The sequence below is a fragment of the Mustela putorius genome, unplaced genomic scaffold (assembly GCF_011764305.1).
Source record: "Mustela putorius furo isolate JIRA1106 unplaced genomic scaffold, ASM1176430v1.1 tig00003913_pilon_pilon_pilon, whole genome shotgun sequence".
Lineage (NCBI taxonomy): Eukaryota > Metazoa > Chordata > Mammalia > Carnivora > Mustelidae > Mustela > Mustela putorius.
This window is the reverse complement of record NW_025422060.1, coordinates 4,026,975-4,042,826: the sequence shown is the minus strand read 5'-3', so window position 1 is coordinate 4,042,826 and position 15,852 is coordinate 4,026,975.

Genomic DNA, 15,852 nt, shown 5'->3' with positions numbered 1-15,852 from the left:
GAAAGAAGTTTTGGACCTTTTAGGATGCATTCACCAGTGGTCCCTCTAAAACAGAAGCCAAGCTGAAGACAAAGACCTGGGCAGATGATGATATGGAAATCATCAACATCTGGATAAAAGCTGTAGCCTCCTGAGTAGACAAGATTGCCTGGAGCAAAACAGAACTAGAAAACAGGAGCACCAAGGCGATGTTCTTGGGAACATCTCAAAGGCTTCTGGAAGATGAGAAGACTGCGATGGAGGCACACTTGGATAAGAACGTCTCTAAGCTAACTGTTTTAGTCATCTTGGGCTGCCATCACCAAGTACCATAGACTGGGAAGCTTACAAACAACAGAAATCTATTTTTCACAGTTCTGGAGGCTGGAAGTCTGAGATCAGGGTGTCAGCACAGCCAGGTTCTGATGAAAACTCTTTTGTGGGTGGCAGAGTGCCACCTTATTGTTGTATCCTCAACATGGCACAGAACAGAGAGCAGAGAGAGGAGGCAGACTCTCTCATGACCTCTATCAGGGCATTAACCCCACTCATGAAGCCTCCACCTGCATGATCCTATCAAATCCTAATTACCTGCCAAAAAACCCACTTCCTAAAACCATCACCTTGAGGGTAGAGTTGTCAACATATGATTTTGAAGAGGAGGACACATTCTTTCCTAATGGTAACTATCAGCTCTAATATTCTGTAAGTCACTCTAACTTAGAGCAGGTCAAGAAATGGATATTGAAGAAGCAAGACAGCCCAGTGCAACTGAGGTCTGCAGTTTTGTCCCGAGGCTAACTATTTAGCCTGAATGTGTCAGTCATCAGAGTCTGATTTCTTCATTAGGAGATGCAGTTAAAAACAAAGAAAAAAAAAAAAAGGAGATGCAATACCATGTTGCAGAGGGGCAAGAAAAAGGCACAGAAGCAGAGAAAGGGAGTGAATATGTGATGTTTCCTAAAGTTGGTCTTTACTAAGTATAACTGATTGCTGCATCCATCCTTCAAGAAGTTCCACAGACTATATTTCAGAATGGTTCATCTGGTGGTGGAAGGGAGAATATCGATCCACCATTTCCATCTCCCACTAATTAAAGTTTTGGCCCAGGACACATTAACTCTCCCACTCTTCAGATGTTATGTATGTGGTCTCTGGACAGTAACAACAAGGAAGCCCTTGAGTGAAAGGGGAGACACCAGGGATGGGAATGATGGAAGGGGAGATCAGATTGTGCAAAGTAGCCCAAAACTGTGCAGGAAAGGCTGATGCTCCATGGATGGCTGGAACAAGAGAAGAACAAGTGCTGAAATGGTACTTACAAGTTTCCTGATATAGTAACTGAATACAAAGAGTAGTCAGGTATTTTGAGCTCTTCTGTTTATTCAGAAGTATTTATTGAGTTCTTGATGTTCCTGATTCTCTTCTAAGACCTTTGAAATGTATTTTCCATGGCAATTTTATTAAGGAAGGACTGTTATGTGGTCGTTTTATAGACAAGGGAACTGGTGCTTTAAGAGTTGAGTATTTTGGACAAAGTCATACGCTAGTAAGGGGCAGATCTGGGACTTGAACTCAGCTCTCACTCTTTCTTTTCTTCTAGTTTTTATTTAAACTCTAGTCAGTTGACATATACAGTAAAATTGATTTCAGGTGTAGAATTCAGTGATTCATCACTTATGATGACACCCAGTGCTCATCACTACAAATGCCCTCTTTAATGCTCATCACCCATTTAGCCCATCCCCCTCACACCTCCTTCCATCAGGCCTCCGTTTATTCTCTGTAGTCTCTTATGGTTTGTTTCTCTCTCTCTCTCTCTTTTTTCCCCTTCCCCTATCTTCATCTGTTTTGTTTCTTAAGTTCCACCTATGACGGAAATCATATGGTATTTGTCTTTCTCTGACTGACTTACTCTGCCTAGCATAATATATTCTAGCTCTGTTCACGTTGTTGCAAATGGCAAATTTTATTCTTTTTGATGGTTAAGTAATAGTCCATTGTATACTTGTACCACATCTTCTTTATCCATTCATCAGTCAATGGAACTTGGGCTGTATCCAAAATTTGACTATTGTAGATAAGGCTGCTATAAATATTGGGGTGCTTGTATCCCTTTGAATCACTATTTTTGTATTCTTTGGGTAAATATCTACTAGAGCAGTTGCTGGATCATAAGGTTGTTCTATTTTTAACCTTTTGAGGAAACTCTAACCTGTTTTCCACAGTGACTGCACCAGTTTGCATCCCCACCAACAGTGCAAGCAGGTTCCTCTTTCTCCATATCCTTACCAATACCTGCTGTTACTTGTGCTGTTGATTTTAGTTATTCTGACAGTGTGAGGTAATAGTTCATTATAGTTTTGATTTGTATTTCCCTGATGACAAGTGATGTTGCAGCTCTAATTCTTGAGTCCCTTCTACACTACAGAAGCACCTCATACCAGACCAGTTATATCAGGTTTTATTGGGAAGGAGCCTATGCATCAACAGTTTTGAAAATTCCCCAGCGGGGGGCACCTGGGTGGCTCAGTGAGTTAAGGTTCTGCCTTTAGCTCAGGTTATGATCCCAGAGTCTTGGGATCAAGCCCCTCATTGGCCTCCATGCTCAGTGGGGAGCTTGCTTCTCCCTCTCCCACGCTCCCAGCTTGTGTACATGCTTGCTGTCTGTCTGTCTCTCTCTCTCTTTCAAATAAATAAATAAAATATTAAAAAAAAATTGGGGGGCACCTGGGTGGCTCAGTGGGTTGAGGCTCTGCCTTCAGCTCGGGTCATGATCCAAGGGTCCTGGGATCGAGCCCCACATTGGGCTCTCTGCTCAGCAGGGAGCCTGCTTCCTCCTCTCTCTCTGCCTGCCTTTCTGCCTACTTGTGATCTCTGTCTGTCAAATAAATAAATAAAATATTTTTAAAAATAAAATAAAACAAAATTTCCCAGCTAGTTGAAATATGGATGTAGGCTTGGGCATAACTGCCCTATTTAGAAAAACAAACAAAACAAAAAAGCAAAGCAAAAACCTTTTTTTACCCACTGATTTGAAATATAAGTTGGAGTTATATTTTATTTTATTAATGTAAAGACTTGTTTGATTCAATGTTGATGGAAAAGGGTTTCCATGCTGTTTAGAAACCTAAACAGTAGTCATTATGCAAGCTGATTAAACCCAGTGCTATGTTGAGATCATGTCCTTACATTTGATAGCACTCTCTTTCATTGCTCTTTTACTGCTTTGTGATCTCCTGAACTGTGTTCTTCTAGCTAAGGGAAAAAAAAAGTCTCTAGATTCTCCCTGGTAAAATATAAACCTTAGAAAATCAAATTCCAACTTGAGAAATCTGGTTTGGATCAAAGAAACTGAATCATTAATCTGGATCTTTCTGCAAAACTGGAGCCAACCCAACTCCAGGCCATGATATATGTGTCAGAGGCCAGATACTTGGAGGGATATTAATTCTTCCTTATTGCTGATGTGTTTGTGATGACAGAGGAGACAGAGACCAATGGAAGAATACCGAAAGATTGTATTTGAGTATTTTTAGCTTGATTAAAATAAGGGATGATTTAAAACTATTTTAAACAGCTCTTCCCACAGAACCCTGCGAAGTATCCAGCCTGATCGCTGGATGGGAGAAGCTTGGCCAAAAGACCTGGATCATGAAGAAGAACCTCTCCCATTCACACTGAGCCTCCAGCAGTCAGAGACTGCTCCCCATCAGTCTAAACAACATTTTTGGTGATGTAAACACAGACGCAGATGGGAATTGTCTTTTAGTATCTTAGATGGGAAACCTCAGTGGTTCCCATGGACCGCTTAAAGACATTAAAAATCATACTGCCATTGGCGAAGGGACTGTTTCCCCTCTGAGGAGCACTCTCAGGTGACAGTCAGCCATCACAGGCAGGTTTTTGAGTCATGAGACAATGCTAATGTGAACTAAGCTTGTGCCCCTGGGAAAGCCTATTTCCAGCTCTCTCCTGCTGCTTCATAATCAAAGGGACGGGTGTCCCTGACTTCTACGGTCAGAGCAAGGGGAGGAACGAACCTTGGTTAGTCAGGAGTTCCTGCCTTGTTAAGTGCTGATCCTGCACTCTCTCCATCAGTTTCACGAGACCGATGAGCACTTCTGCTGCTGATAAGGCAGAAACACAATCATTATCCTACACGCATGTATCTTGCAGGGTGACTTGGACACACATTCCATATCAGCACCTCTGATGGTCTGACTCATTTCCTCTACCCTGAGGAGAAGCAAGGACTGCCTGGACAAAGCATTTACCATTCATAGTCAATGAATCGGGCACTTCTCCAGATTCTGAGAAGCTTTAGCAATAAGCCCCCAAACCTGTTCTCAGATGGAGTTCTTTCACCATTGACTCCATGAACTGTCTGAGCTTCATTTCACTGATGTGGCTCATCCAATGCCTTCCATGTGAAAAAGAGAATCAAAATTACTTGAGAATGAAAACAAATAAAAACAATGCTCGGCCGAAATCTCCCTTGTCTTTCCCTGCCCTAGGACTCTTCAGGCGCGGAGAGCCCAGGTGAAATCCACAGCATTAGATCAGTGACACAGCATATTCAGATCTAGTTGTTGCCAAAGTTAATTACAGCATTTGTTTATTAGTATTTACACACTTGGCCAAGCAGAATTCTACAGGAAAAACAAAACTACTGGATCTACCCCATCCTGCACCCCATCTCAGAGACAATTCTGTCTCTGAGTCATCCAATTGCCCAGTTACCAGAAGGCCTCAGCATTTACCCTTTGTACATGTGGAGCCCTTGACCCATAATACTTCTCTGGCCACCAATTCATACATTTGGCTTAACAGTGACACAAAATCTATCCAAGGTACCATTTTCAATGGATTTTTCTCCTTTCTAAATGGACACCAAACCTTATAAGCCTACATGCTGGTTGCCCACACATACTGTTCTCCCTTCCTTTAAGAATTGAAAATAAATTGGTTTTATTTGAAGGATGCTTGGGTGGCTCAGTCGGTTAAGCGCCTGACTTCTGATTTCGGCTCAGGTCATAATGTCAGGTTTGTGAGATAGAGCCCTAGTGGGCTCCACACTTGGCATGGAGCCTGCTTAAGATTCTCTCTCCCCTTTCTCTCTGCCCCTCACACTTGCTCACTCTCTCTCTCTAAAAGAAAAAAGATAAGAAAAAATTTGTTTTATTGGAATGAGAGTGGAGGACATTCCTTGAGGACAGGGAACGTCCAACCACAGACTGCCTCTGGAATGGCCAAATTGTACCTACATGGCCGCATTTTGGAATGATCAGGCATTCTGTGAGCTACGCTTAGGCTACAGCAGTTGAACCCAAAGATTCCCAGATCAGACTCCAGTGTTCAAATCCCAGCTTCACTCTTTTTATATCAGTGCAAATTCCTTGACCTCTCAAAATCTCAGTTGCTTCATTTAAAAAATAATTATAAAGGGGCGCCTGAGTGGCTCAGTGGATTAAGCCTCTGCCTTCGGCTCAGGTCATGATCTCAGAGTCCTGGGATTGAGCCCCGCATCAGGCTCCCTGCTCACCAGAAAGCTTGCTTCCCCCTCTCTCCCTCTGCCTGCCTTTCTGCCTGTTTGTGATCTCTGTCAAATAAATAAATAAAATCTTTAAAAAAAAATTATAAAATAGTCCCTGCTGTGAGGATTGGATGAGATCAAATCCGAGAGCTTAGCATCCTGTGTGTGGTGAGGGGTAAGTACGGTTCAATAAAAATTAGTGCCTATTATCATTTCACTATTATTTATTTAATCTTGAAAGGATGCCACAAAATCCAGTGGCATTTCCGGGATCAGATCAGATTTTAAAAAGGAAACTTCTTAGCTCACATTATGACTTCAGGTTGTTTGGGAAGATCACCTACTTTTCCTAACATGAAGGAAATCCTCTGTACACTCTCCCGACACCAGCGTAGTTAGGGGGTAAAAACTGGGGCTCTTTATTATGTCAGAATCTGCCTGGACGGTGTCAAGAGCGTTGAGGTGAGACGAGGAAGCAGGCTCTCCACTCCCGCTAGCTAGTTCTTGTTTCAGGGCTCCTTGACCTGCTGAGGGTTCCCCAAGCTGCAGAGTGGTACTGGATGATGACGTGGACAGCTACATTAGCCGTGTCCTCCTGCGTCTGTCCCAAGGTTGTCCAATGGGGATTGTGAATGTCAGGATGCTATGTTTCACAGTTAATGGATACAGCTAAATAGACGGAGTAAGTGAGCTTAATTGATTTTGCCCAAGTTATGGGTGGGGGTGGGGTGGGAGGGAGGTAAGAATGAGTTCCCAGAGAAGGGTAAGCTTAAGGCTATCAAAAAGAGATAAGAAACTAAAAGATTTTCATTGCTCGCTAAACAAGACCTCAGCTAGGACCTGTTCTCAAAAAGCAACAAAACAAGATTAGAGGAAGGCCAAAGGATAGATCTTATCAAAGATAAATGAGCTCTAAGATATAGTGTATTTGAAATGTGTGGGTCTTTCTTGGCAAGAGACACACTCTCATCTTGCTGCTGTCTCCTTCCCCTTTACAGCTCTCATTTATTATATCCGGAGATGGTCTGTTTTGCCAGGATACGCCCCTAAAACATTTCGCCCCTCCCCATTTCTTCTCGTTCTTTAAACCACAGGTATGCAATAGACATTTTATTCCTGAAGGCAACTGATTTATTTGTGCTGACATCATTAAATGTCACAACAAGAATTTGACTTCATGTCCAAGATTATTAAAAATACATATTTCTTATCCTTAAAAATAGGAAATCACGTGTCTCTTTCAGAAAAGGAACTCACCCCTAAAAGACTTGTGCTCTACTAGAAATTCTCGGCATACGATTTTGAGGATTCTTTGAAGAGAATCTTTTCTTTCACCATAATGTTCCCATAGTAAACACATTAGAGCGGAAATGCTCAATATATGGGACAAAAACCATGCAAATTTGGTTCACATTCTAAATGTTTTGGTATATCCAGCGAACATCTGGACCAAAGTCTTTTCCGTTCTTCAATTTAAAAAGAAAAAAAAATTAAATAAATAAATAAAAACAAAAACACTCATTCATTTATGTCTTTACATATTAAACAAAATGAATTAATGGCTTTAAAACCCTTTGCACTAAAAAAGGAAAGTGCTTCCAGCACGACAACTGAAATGATAAGTTGCTGCCCAATGTGTTTTGAAATAGACCAAACATAAATCCATCTTCAATAGGGAGTTTTAATTGGAAGCCACACTGACCCTTCCCTCTGGTGGTGCTGCCACACAGTTTGCAATAATGAAGACTGACAAATTGTCCTAGCTGCATGGAGACTCACAATACACTCCCCTCGTGGCCTTAGCCACACCGAGCATCAGGAAGCAGACGCACTTCTTTCCAGATGGTGGGAAGACTCCTGAGGTCCACTTTAAGTTTCTGGACCAGGGCCCCCTCATGAAAGCAAATGTTTCATTGGAGGGAAAGCAGGGCTGCAGGGGGCATAACCTGACTGAACAAAGGGAAGTCCAGGGAAACACCCCTGAAATTAAAAGGATCTGAAATTAAAATGAAGGCAGAGGAAGAAAAAAAAAAAAAAAAGAAACACTCTTTCATGGAGAATTCCATCCTTTTGTGGCCTGCTTGGGAATTAAGTTACAGAATTTTCTTGAGCTTCTAAGGTTGGTGTAGGAGGGGTTGCAAATCTCATCCAGAGCTCTGATGATTTTTTCTGAGGAAAAGCAAATCAGAAAACAAGGAGAGTTTCTGGTTTAGTGTGTGCTGTTGAGCAGAGATTGTGATATTGAGACCATTCCAGGAAAGGAAGTTTTAAGGCCAAAATTAAAATAGCACATTTGTTCCTTGCAATTTGAGTTCAGAATCCCCCAAGGCTCCTTCCTTGGGAAGCCTTATTTTTCATTTGAGAGATGTTGTGCACCATATGGATTTTTTTTTTTTGGGGGGTTTACATATTGCATTTGCCAAGAATGTCTTATGAGACACAGCACCTCATTTTCCATGGGGGTCCCAAGAGATAGCAGATACCTTCAAAGCTCTCGCTATTTGCTTCGTACATATAAACATGCAGAATAAAGCAACACTATTTAGCAAATAAAATGATACTCTCATAACTTTTAAGCTGTGCAAATCATAATTACAGCAATCGCAATAATTATTATCACTTAATTTTCAAAGAGCACCAACCTTCATTTAGACGCAAACTAAAATTGGAATCCAGCCTTGACATTAGTCTGTTAGGACTCAGAGTCTCAACAGAAGGCACAGACAGGTTTGAACGGTTTGACTTAATTTACAGGTGAATTCAATCAATGTGTCAGTTCCCACAGAACTTACAAGTTGCTTGACTTAGTCGATTGAACAAGTGGACCTATTGTGTTGTCCCCTACCCTCTGCAGAGATAACGGAAGTGGGGATCAGTCCTGGGGAGGATGTGACAGGAAAAGGAGAGTATCTAAAGTGGTTGAGTGTTGTTCTTCTCTTTGCCATTCTTCTTATTTGTTGCTGGTGTATTTTTAGGTATTGGCAGTTCTTGAAGGAATGAAATTCACGAAAGTGGACTTAAAATGGAGTTGTGGAAGTGTTGAATTCATGGGGGGGAACACATGCATTCCTCCACTGACAAGCTCCTCTAGACTTCTTTGGCTCCATTTCTTTACTGCTGGCAGTCTTAGAATAACAGACTGTCTTCTGATCTTTCAGCATCTTCTCTTTGGCGCTCAGGCTTACGGGGGATTGCAATTTGAAGTTGGAAGACTCTTGGTTGTCTGGATCTTGGTTAATGAAGAAACTGTCTTCTCTGCACTTACTAAGTAACTTACTCAATAGCCTTAAAGTTGAGAATAATAACTCTTGCTGTCTGATTTTCTTCTGCTGAATCATTGAAATCTCATCCAGTGTTAACACGCTTCCAGTGAGAGAACCGGGAGAAGGTATAGGGATCCTGGCCCTTTGAAGATCTTCTGTTTTGTTCACATAGGGTTTATGCTTGTTGTTTTCTGTAATTTGCAATTAGAGGACTCGACTCTACATGTTTCCTGAGGAATATTCCAGAAACTATCAAATACAGATATATGTGCATGGATATATATAAATATATATATAAACATACACACACACAGACACCAAACAACCTTTTCTAAAAATTACCTATATAAATAAAAAGTGCAAATTGTAAGCACATACACACACACACACACAAAACAACCTTTTCTAAAAATTACCTATATAAATGAAAAAGTACAAACTGCCGTAAAATACAGTGACATTCACAGTGAGATGTCAAAATATGCAGAAAACTATTGTATTTGGCACAGTGACTCTAAGAAGTAATTGAACCGGGGTGGGGGTTGGGGGGTGGTGACAACGGCTTTGTTGAACAGAACTCACTAGTTTGAAAAATCTTGCAACAAGCTCTCTCCCCAACACTCTGCAGTACCTGTCTTTGGCCATTCAGTTCCTCTTTCTAATCTGTTGGCCTTTGTAACTACCAGTTACAAAGGGCCGGGAAATAGACAGAAATCTAGCAAAAACAATGGCTAGACTTAAAAGAGTAAGAAATGGTGGCATTCGGAGACATTGTCACAGTAACTGTCACTTACTCAGCACTAACTACGTGCCAGACCCCATAGCAAGTGCCTTCTATATTTTACCTCAGTTCATCTGTGCTACCTAATGAGTTTTCACACCTAGGGCAGGGATTTGGGGGGTCAGACCCATATCTCAGCTGTACCCTTTACCTAGCAACATGAACATGGAAAAGTTACTTAAAGCTCTCAAAGCCTCTGTTTGTTCCACCATAATCAGGTACTAATCACCTGACAGTTTCTAAAGGGAACTTTGTAAGTGAGCATCTCTGTGTTTGGAATTTTTGAATTTCTAGGTCTGACATTATACCGTGCATGAATGGGACTTACTCTCAGAGTTCGCCTTAGCCCCCACTGTCCTCTTTCCATCGCCCAGAGACTCCCGCTTCCTTTAGTCTTCCCCTGGAGCTCACCTCCAATAATTGAGTCACCTTCTCTGTTCTTTCTGAATCCTCGGGTTCTCCAGAAGTCACTGTCGCTCTTCAGCCCTGTGCACAACACAGCTAACTCCCCGATGAAGTCCTGGGTGAAGCTGAAGTAACGAGAGGGATTAGCATGTGTTACTTGCATGCCGTACACCTGTGCTCTAATCCCCAGCAGAGCCCGGGAAGCCGCGCGGACAGGCTTCGGTACAGAGAAGATAAGCGCCTTGTGCCCACGTCACACAGACCCTGCAACGATTTCGCTTCCCCTTCCCCAGTCTCATTTTCATTAAATACCACTGCTCCATCTGTATTTGTTCTCTTGAGGAAACAACAAGAGCAACATGCTCTTGTCAAGTTAGAATGAGTAAGATGTTGGCTTTTTGTTTTACAAGTGCATAAATAGTGTTTGTGAATTTTTACATAGCGAAGAGTAGATCAGCCCTGGGCAGTGTGCTAGAAGGACAATGATTAGAACCACATTGAAGTAAAAACCAAGTACAAATGCAGTTTGCGAGCAAAACTATTCAGTTCAAGGTTTTGGTGAGGACTGTTTTCTGGTTCACTAGAGACTTTTAAACTAACACCAACGAGACAACTTAAAACAGAATTAAAAAAAACTGAATCACTTCGACACGTTATATTAGGGACTACTTATAAAGAGGAACAAAATATGAGTATAGAATTCCAGAAGTCTCTGTCTCCATGTGATTCTTTAATGGCATGGCATGTCTATCTTTTGATTCCAGTATTTTCTATGTTGGTATATAATGTCCACTTAACATGGTAATTTACCTACCAAAAGCCTACGTTCATATTAGAGTTTGTTTTTGAATGAAGAAGATGAAAATAAACAATATTTCATCTACATCTAAGATATCAGCAGAGGCCTTGGCTACTTCCGGGTCCTGTTAGCTTCTTAAGCGTGAGGAAGGCACCCTAAGAGATGCTGATTTCATTTAAACATCAAAGGGAAGCTCTCCATTTTCACTGGCTTTCTTCGGTGTCTCTGGCAAGAAGAACTTGTAAATATGGCTCACCAGCATCCAGTCTGTTGTCCCAGTTACAAACCTACCTCTTGCCTTTGGAAACGTAACATTTCCTCTCCTTCGGTGGCATTGCTCCCTGCAGGGCCGGGCACGCCTGGTGCTTTCCCTATGAGAGTGAAATCAGCATTTTTTTATTTTACAAGAAGCATTTTTAGGGTTTCGTCAAATCTGTCAAAGATGAAGCCCTAGAGGTGAAAGCAACGAGTATCCACCCGTCTCTGGTGTTTCCAACTTCCCTCAGCAGATAATATAATGCGGTTCCTCGAGAAGCAGGCTTGTCCTCAGAGAAGCCCAAAGTGCTTTGGGGGTCAGTGAAAAGGCTGAAAGTTCAGCCTTCAGCTCCTCTGAGCACTTTGCCCTATGTCGAGCCTCTTAGCTATGGTGACAGTTAACAGCCGGATTCTAGGTGACATGGAAACTTGATCACCACATCAGTACATGGGCCATCAAATATGTGACCCTGAGGTGAAAGTCTCCATGTTATGTTACCTCTCCCCTCAGCCAGGCCGCCCCCCCACCAAAGCCCTGCTTTTCAATTTATATTTATATCCTCCTAACCTCCTTCCTGTTCTTTCACACGAGGCAGTTGACGGTGGTAATAAATGTGGTCATACTCAAGGATGGGGCTGTGACAGCCTCAATAAGGAGCGGACTGATTTGTTGCTGTGGGGTTGAAAGCTCAGACTTTCATGAAACAAAAATATTATATTCAGGGTAATGATTTATGGCCTTGACTCCTGTTTGATTGCCGACCATAAATACTAGCAAACGGTACTTACAGCATCTCTAGAGGACATTAGGAACACACTCAAGTTTATTTTATACAGCAATTACCGATTCAGCATAAGCATGGACATTACTCGAAAAATATTATTTTCCCCCCAATAATTCTTTGGAAATGATAATGCTCAGCAGTGATTTTCACACATTCTGACTGTAGCCATATGACTCAAAAGTGCTCAAAGAAATCCAATGACAGATCAACCAGTGAGGTAAGATCTGATGCCAATCGATAGTCTGACAAGGATGTCTTCTTCTTTTTCTTTTCTTTTCTTTTTTTTTTTTTTTAAATCCTGTAATAACCTCGCTTCTCAGCCTCAAATGCATGGCTACGCCTAGCATTAACCCATTAAAACTACCAAGTCACGGGTGCAAAATTGCCAGCTGGGCTTACAACACAAATCTTGTTCAAACCTCTTCGATTTCCTAGTGCCTGGTTTCTTCGTGGTAAAGCAGGAACACCTGCTCTGATGGCTGGTTTGAGCCTCGATCATACCCATTTCTATCTTCCCACCCTGGGGGAAGATAGAAATTTCTCTTGCCCTTTTGACTACCCCAAAGTCTTAGAGCCCCATGAATAAGATACCATTAGCCATTTATAACTCAAGCTTGTGCCAGCCAGAACGAAGAGGAGTGCCTTGTGAATAGGAGGCTTTATTTATATTACAAAAACATTTCAGTCCCAGGAGGAATTTATTTATACTCTCTATACTTAGTGCTCAGTGACTTAATTTATTTAAAGCAGTGAATGATATTTTTCCATGATACAGATTTGATCCCTCCATGGAAAAGTAAAAAGACCTTCCTAAAAGCTTCTATCGAGTTGTAGAAGTTGGATCCAGAAGAGGCTATTTGAAATGCTATTGAAGGACCGTCTCCCAATAGACAGTGGTGTGACTTAGGAGCTGCTTTACGTTTATTATTACGGTAGGTAGCCACTCTTCCTTCCCTATCTTGTTTGAGAGACTTCCCAGAAGATAAAAACCAATTAACTCTTTATTTTGGCAGCAATCATGCTAGGTGTTCTTTTAATGGGTATTATTCTTGCTAAATTATAGATGAGCTTGATAGTAAGACAAATGCCATTATCTGAGTTATTTATTCATGCGATGTCGTCTGTAACATGCCCACACTAGTTTTTTTCGAAGTTTAGTATCGATCAATTGCTTTAATCAGTTGTACCAAGGGATGCTAAAAGACTCTGGCAATCCCAGCTTTGAGTATCAGCATATCTCTCTCTGGGTCTCTGCCAGGCTAAGAGTGAAAACTGTGGCTATTTTCAAACTCTGGGTAAGAAGAACACTGAGTAGAGGTGGACGGATGGCTCCTTACATTTAGACTGGAGAATGCATATGGTTCCTCCGACTCTATGCGCAGGAAGTCCTCCCTTGGACAATGGCCATCCTCTTTCTGCTCACATTCTGTCCAGCTGTGATCTTAGCTGGAAGGAGTGCAGCATCCAGCTTGGCTTTCTCTTAAAGATACCCACATATCTTTTCTGACTTTGTTTTCAAAGTGGGGAACAAACTGTGCTGCCTTCCTAGAAACACATGGCCAAGACCTCAGTAGATAATCAGCATTCTGTCTAGAGGCAATTAAAGATGATAGAGTTGGGGCTCTATTTTTATTTATACTGTGTAATGAGGCTCCAAATTAAAAAAGTTATATCCTAATCTCCATTAATGTAAGGAGTTGCAGTCTTGTGAGTGCAGTGGGCCGTATTAGGTGACAAATTTATCATTTTTACACTTTCTTTCAGTGCCAACATTCAGCGTTTCCCGAGGACAAGTGCTGATACAAATAGCAGGAGATCTACCCCCTCTCTCCTTGTCCTACTGTGGAAGTGGGTTTCATTTGAGCAATAAGACCTGACAGACTGCATTTGTGGGCACTTACAGGACACCTTAGGTGGTATTAAAAAGCTTAAGGTCAAAGACGGGGGCTTTAACTTCCTAAGAAGTGCAATAATGACCCTGAAAAGCACAGTTTGGCCACCTTATTGCAATCGTAGAATGGAATACATTAAAATAAAACAAGGAACACAGACATCGTGGGAATGGGTAGAGAGGGATATGAAATAAGTGTCAAACAATCACAAGTCTTTGTATTTGGATTTCTAAAGGCGTTTCCAAATGGTTATCCCTTTACATAGCTTTGCTGCTTTCTCATGCAAAATCAGAGACCTATTGTCCCCAAAGGCTTCTGACCAGTTCTTCTACAGATCTTAATGAAGTTGGAAAGACTCAAAATGTTCATTTGAGTAGAGGACTCTGCCAAGCCTGGCATCCAGTGGGGGCTCCCTCAGTTTTTAGACTTAGGCCAGAGGTTTGAATGGGACAGAGGCATTTGGGGAGGGACAGAATCCCTTTGGGTCAGTAAAGAATGACTGAGTAACTGCTGAGAAATTCCAGAGTGTCTATTAAAGGTTAAACGCTGTGGTAGGCTGAAAAAAATGACCCTTCAAAAGATTTCCATGGCCAGATCTCTGGAACCTGTGAATGTTCCCTTATAGGGCAAAATTAATTAATTAGTTATTAATTAACTTAAAAATGAATAAAAATGGGGTACCTGTGTGGCTCAGTCAGGCGTCTGCCTTTGCTCCAGGTCATGATCCCACAGTCCTGGGAGCAAGCCCCGGAAGTGGGCTCCCTGCTCAGTGGGAAGTCTACTTCTCCCTCTCCCTCTGCCCCTGCTTGTGTGCTCTCTCTCTATCTCTCTCACACTCTCAAATAAATAAAGTCTTTAAAAAAACTTTTTTTTTTTTTTTTTTTTTACCGATGTGATTAAGTTAGGGGTCTTGAGATGGAGAGATGGTCCTGGATTGTCCAGGTGGGCCCTAAATACAATTACACGTCTCCTTAGAAGAGGGAGGCAGAAGGAGATTCTACACAGAGACACACACAAATGAAGGTCATGTGACCATGAGGCAGAGGTTGGAGTGAGGTAGCTGCAAGCCAAAGAATGCCTACAGCTTCTAGAAGCCAAAAGAGGCAAGGGACCCATTCTCTTCCAGAAACTTAAGAGTGATTTTGGCCCCCTTTGCCCCCCGGCTTTGGCTCCATGATACTGATTTGGACTTTAGGCCTCCAGAACTAATAAAGAGAGAGAGAAAAAAAGTATTGTTTGAAGCCTCCCTTCTGTGGTAATTTGTTACACCAGCTACAGGAAACGAATCCAAGTCCCAGTTAGCTTGGGGCTCCCAGTCTCTCAGGTCTTACCCCTTCTGTGACTATTCTTTAAGGTTACATTATGGGTTTATTTCTACACAATTTCAAAGAATCCCAGAGAATAAAACGTCTGGACGACCATCTAGGAGCTATCTCCCCTGCTATAGTTTTTTTGAGGGAATCTAAGGCACAGGCTCAAACCTCAAAAGTATCTTTTCATAAGCCCAGGTCTTTCCTCACCGTTGTTGCACCCCGACCCCCACAAAATTCTACTTTCCTTTCCAAGACTGCTTCTTTCAGAGAAGTTTCCTTGAGGCTCCTATGGGGAGCCTTCTCTTCTCCCAGATAACCTCCATATATTTTCAATCCTCTGTACCTTTTGCCAAAGAGACACATTGCCATGCACCCATCTCCCTGGTGAGCGTGTGACCCCCGTAGAGAAAGAATGTTTGTGTCTCCCGAGGGGCTTTGACCAGACCCCACACCTTGAATGAGGGCAGTGCCTTCCAACAGCCAGGCTAAGTATGCCAACTACATGGGTAGGGAGTCTGTCCTCTCTGTATTTTCCTATCACGTGGGAATGAATCACATCAATGATACCCAAAAATCCAATGGACTCTTCACGGTCGTAGAACACATGACAGATAGGGGAGAGAAGAAGGAGAATTCTTGCTTATCGATGGCCTATACAAGACTTCTCTGAGGTTAGGCACCTCTATTTCTGTGGGCATTCAGTGTTCAGGTTGGGGCAGAAGTCCATAAAAGTTTGTCCCAGAAGGACTATGTATAACATACGCCTATATCCTTGAATTGCTATGACAGTAGGTAATAGTCATGAACAAAATAATCAGGCAACTTGTCTAAATGGAACTGAGGG